This window comes from Lepidochelys olivacea (genome assembly GCF_965140295.1).
Source record: "Lepidochelys olivacea isolate rLepOli2 genome assembly, chromosome: 8".
In the NCBI taxonomy this organism is placed as follows: domain Eukaryota; kingdom Metazoa; phylum Chordata; order Testudines; family Cheloniidae; genus Lepidochelys; species Lepidochelys olivacea.
Window position 1 is genome coordinate 88,683,376 of NC_140418.1, and position 5,567 is coordinate 88,688,942.

General features: G+C 43.2%; 1 long non-coding RNA gene across 1 annotated transcript in view; it reads left to right on the forward strand.

Annotated features, from left to right (window-relative positions):
- The window catches only part of LOC311525474, a 102,257-nt gene extending 97,163 nt beyond the window's left edge, over positions 1–5,094 (forward strand). Inside the window, exon 4 of the long non-coding RNA XR_014712789.1 lies at positions 4,952–5,094. This is a non-coding gene — a long non-coding RNA (uncharacterized lncRNA). The remainder of the gene's footprint in view (positions 1–4,951) is intronic.
- Positions 5,095–5,567: the final 473 nt, after the last annotated feature.

The window sequence follows — 5,567 nt, forward strand, 5'->3', positions numbered from 1 at the left end:
CCCCACACAGCAATCACTTCAGCAGGCACCATTGCAGCACGCAGCAGGCTAGCAGCATACGGGCCCAAGCGGCTCCAAGAAGCCCGCAGAAGCTGTGCTCTCTGTGCCCTAGTTACCCTCAGGAGTGAGATATTAACTAAAATCACCACTACCTGTGGAAAATGGTGCCAGTGTTTAGTGCCATTGTCCTATACTTATAGTTTCATGTAACCAAGCAATTCCCTCCTCTTTTCCCTCACCCCCTGGTGGGCCATACTCACCATGGCTGATACTGTGAGTGGTGCCATACATGAGCACTCTGACGCAGATGTGTCAATAAGCATGTCTTGGTTAAAACTTCAAAGGGAGCAAGGGAAGGGGGAGTTCAGAATCTTAAGTTTCACTTTCCATTGTGACTATACTGGTAATACTGTATCTGTGTTTTTATCCGAAGCTGCTGCTGTTGCAGCCTTTGGGGGTCCCTAGAAATAGGGGGCCATCAGTATTAGAACCATGTCCCACCCCCCACTTGCTCCTCTCTGCCCACTTCCCCCATTGCTTGCCCATAAGGCAGGAAAAAAATGCACTCCCACTTCTGTAAGTGATGGGGCCATGGCCCCCCTGTTCAGATGCCCCTTAGCTGAGTTGCTCCAGTATCAGCACATACAGCCTCTCACTGGTTTGGCTCAGCTGTAGGACTCCTCCTGGTGTGTGTGGAGAGCCCAGAACAACTCAGCTAAAGGGTGCCTGAATGGGTGGGAGTGGCATAGAAATGTAGATCTTTCTGTGGCAATGTGGTCTGGTGCCAAAAGAGGGACATTAAAAATGTATGTGCAGGGGCCAAAATCAGACCCTTTAGGCACTCCAAGTAATTCAGCCCCTATGTCTATTAATCCTAGGAACTTCTGCCAAGTTTGTAAATCGGGTAATGGGTGCTTTTGTCTGACGATGTGAATATTCATCCACCAGTACCTAGGATGAGATCACCCAAACATTTTGTAGAGGACCCAAGCAGGTGATAACTAATGTTGATCATTAAATCAAAGCTGGATTTGACTTGGTGACCTAGAGGTGTGTAATCGCTGTGAAATATGATGGACTAGGTGGAGCACTGTTCTCTTCTCAAATTTCTGATTCTCTGAAGGACTAGGATTGCACATCTCAAGCACTAAAGTATTCTCCCTGGCTCATAATACAAGAGTAGAGGGACATTTAATTATATGAAAAGGTGGTAAATTAAAAACTTATAAAAGGACTTTTTTTCACAGGTGTGGTTTAAGTGTGAAACTTACTGCTTTAGGAAGTCACTGAAACCACCAATTTAACCAGATTCAAAAAGAGACTGGACATTATTTATTGTAACTCTGGGTATTTTTAATAGCCATATAAATCACTATGAAAGAATTGGAAGGGATATTAAACTCATGCTTCAGGGTTTAAACCAGTCTCTATTGGAGACCAGAATGAGACCTGTGTTAGGGGCAGATTATCTCACATCTGCCTACTGCAAGGCTCTTACACTTTCCTCTGAAGCATCTGGTACTGGCTGCTGTCAGAGACAGGATAGTGGACTAGATGGACTTTGGATCTGATCCAGTCTGGCAATACCAATGTTAATGCATCTTGCACATCCTGGGTACACAATTCTTTAGTGACTTTGCTGGAACATGTTTATCCTCTAATTATGTGGGGGATAGAGAGGGTGAGGTTTCAAATGTTCACCCAGGATTTAACATGCATGTGATCTTCACACCTTATCTGCATTACTCCTAGGACTGATTTAACAGTTCTTCATCATCATCATGTAAGACTCCTCTTAATCTCCAAATCAAATAGTAGATAACAGTAACTGACATCTTTCTGCCATTCAGTGCATAGCGCACTAACATTGTTTCCTCCTCCTTAACATGTGAAAGTCCTGAAACTGGCTATTAGATGCATCTGAACTCAGAAATAATACAACAGTAGAGGATATGGGAGCAACAGCGACATTTTGTCACATTGCACGGAGCCAGAAAGGGCTCTATGTTTCAAAAGGTTTGTGCTAGGAGCTTTAATTGCAACAAAATACCAATTACTGAGTACAGTACTTTCAATATTAAAATGAGAAGTGGGGGAATCTAAACAATGTTTCCCACTGGTCAATAGGGCAGTAAAAATAAAAGTAAATGAAGTGATCTCAGATTTCATGGATGGATTGATACCTATATTTTAGATTTTAAAATACCATGTAAAATTATCTGAACATATAAGTCAGTCACAGCTCTGTGATTCTTGCCTTCTGTCAAGGTTCCTCCCCCACTCTGAACTCTAGGGTACAGATGTGGGGACCTGCATGAAAAACCTCCTAAGCTTATCTTTACCAGCTTAGGTCAAAACTTCCCCAAGGTACAAAATATTCCACCCGTTGTCCTTGGACTGGCCGCTACCACCACCAAACTAATACTGGTTACTGGGGAAGAGCTGTTTGGACGCATCCTTCCCCCCAAAATACTTCCCAAAACCTTGCACCCCACTTCCTGGGCAAGGTTTGGTAAAAAGCCTCACCAATTTGCCTAGGTGACTACAGACCCAGACCCTTGGATCTTAAGAACAATGAGCAATCCTCCCAACACTTGCACCCCCCCTTTCCTGGGAAATGTTGGATAAAAAGCCTCACCAATTTGCATAGGTGACCACAGACCCAAACCCTTGGATCTGAGAACAATGAAAAAGCATTCAGTTTTTTTACAAGAATACTTTTAATAAAAAATAGAAGTAAATAGAAATGAAGAAATCCCCCCTGTAAAATCAGGATGGTAGATATCTTACAGGGTAATTAGATTCAAAAACATAGAGAACCCCTCTAGGGTTCTTAAGTTACAAAAAAGATACACAGACAGAAATAGTTATTCTATTCAGCACAATTCTTTTCTCAGCCATTTAAAGAAATCATAATCTAACACATACCTAGCTAGATTACTTACTAAAAGTTCTAAGACTCCATTCCTGGTCTATCCCCAGTAAAGACCAGCATATAGACAGACACAGACCCTTTTTTTTTTCTCTCCCTCCTCCCAGCTTTTGAAAGTATCTTGTCTCCTCATTGGTCATTTTGGTCAGGTGCCAGCGAGGTTACCTTTAGCTTCTTAACCCTTTACAGGTGAGAGGAGCTTTCCCCTGGCCAGGAGGGATTTCAAAGGGGTTTACCCTTCCCTTTATATTTATGACACCTTCACTCTGGGTTATCAACATACTCTTAAAAGTTTTTGTACACAGATAATTATATAAAAGTACCTGAAAATTGTAAATATACAGTGGCCAAATTGAGTCATCCCTGAAATAATGAAATATGAATTCAGCCATCCCTGAAATGGCTTCTGTCTCATTTTAAAAGTAGGATTAAATGTCCTCGGAAGGATACCTGAAGGAATATTTCATAAGTGGTTCCACACCCACAGGGGAATCCTGAAATGCAGTGTTTCTCTATTGACTCCTTATCTGTGGGTACGTACTAGGCTTGTGATGAGGTGTTTTGGGCAGGTAGCTGACATGGATATTTTTTTAAAATATCACATTCAGATATGAGGAGTTGAGAGGTGCGACACCTATTTGGATTTTGCTGATTGCTTGATATTTATATTACTGTAGCATCTGTGATTATTGAGCCATGTTAATACTAAATCATTTTTTGTTTGTTTTAAAGTATTTAAGATACTCAACAGCTTTCAGGCATGAGTGCTTTTATTCATTAAAATGTGGTGTAACTTGCAAAAATGTTTAAAAATTAGGTTTAATTGTAGATTTACCAACCTTGACGGTATCTCTTTAAGGTAATTCCTGTATTCATGAAGTTTTTCCATTTCAACAGTTAATTTTGATACATTTCTGATTATTGCTAATGTAACCCCCTGGTCAGTGTGTGTTATGAGGTACACAGGCACACAGAGGGTAACAGAAGGTGTTAATAAGTTACAGCCCTGATCTACAGCACCTAGTTCAAGTTGCCAAGACTCCTGCTTTCAGCTCTGGAAATCCCCCTGGTTCAATCTTTAGGTTGGTGAAGATGGCTGCCATCACACCAGCCGTATGGTGGGTATAGTTAATGACATAGCTCAGATCATATTGTTAATGGATGCGTTACATATATATCTGCTGTGGAGCCCATTTCAGGCTTAGAGAGAGCCATATGAGCAAACCTCTGTTTGCAGAGAGTTTCAGTAGGGGACTGTACAGGTGCAGAGTTCATTGTAGGAGTGGAGCCTTAATTATTAACACCTAAAAATATTAAAATTGACTTTTATTGTCCATGCTGAGATGGCTGACAAGTTAAAAAAAAAAAGCATAAATATGGTAAAAAGTAAAATAGAGACTTAAAAATGGTCAATTTAAAAAAAAAACAGTTAAAAGTCTTGTCAGGCTTGAGAGTAGAAAAGTCTGAACAGCATAGTTTCACTTTGGTTCATAGCCAATTTGTTTCTACTATTGTAAACTATTAAATGTCAGGTTTACAAATAGAGAGACAAGGTGGGTGAAGTAATACTACAGCCAAAGTTTTGTTTTAAAGTAATTGTTTATACTCGCACTAAAACAAACCTATAAAAAAAAACTTCTTCTACCAGTTCTAAAAGCATGATTTTACCATGGCCAAATTTGAGTTGCCCCTTAACTTGTATGGGTTTACAATCAGATTTTCCTGTTTTAAAAAGTGTCTTTCGCAAAGTGTGAGGGAAAAACAAATGCACTGTGAAACTGGCCCCAAGGTGCTCTCATGTGCAGAGTAAGCTGTAGCTCACGAAAGCTTATGTGCAAATAAATTTGCTAGTCTCTAAGGTGCCACAAGTCCTCCTTTTCTTTTTGCCAATACAGACTAGCACAGCTGCTACTCTGAAGAGTAAAACACTGTACATTTCCCCCCCTTCACTCACTCATAGTAACCTTGTAACAATAGAAAACAAATATCACTTTTGCCCTTTTTTTTTTAAAAAAAAAGCTGTAGGTATCCCTGTAGCAGGACCCATCTGTGTTCAAACACAACAGGGGCTAGGAGACGTTTGGCTCCAGTGTGGACATGAGTTAGCTGCAACCAAGATCCGCGTGATGAAATACACCCGTGTTCACTCACTATTTATGGTAAGACAGTGGGAAGGGGGTGGGGGGCTGCTCCCTGGTCATTTCCTGCACAGGCTGTGAACACCCTTATTAAAAGTGGTGGGGAGCCAGCCATGAACAACGGCGCTGGCTGCTGCTGCAGCAGCACCAGGGAGGCTGGGCTTGTGCGGGGCCTTGTTCCCCTCGCAGCAGCAACTTGCTGCCCCGCCAGCACAAGCGCCGTGCGAGGCGCTGAGGGAAGGGGAGGCCCGGCCCACGTGGGGAGCCACTGCAGCTGGGCCTGCGCGAGACAGGTGTCCGGCCCGGCCCCCGGTCCAGCTCCGCGTTGGTCTCCTTTCGCCTCACACCGACGCGCGTTCGCCCCCCCCCCCCCGCGCGGGTCCTGCGCTGCATCCTGGGAACTGTAGTCCCGCCCCACCGCCCGCGCGGGCTCCCGTCGCGGTAGGCCGCCTCCAGCTCCCGCGATGCTCCGCGCGCGGCAAACCCCGGCTGTTCCT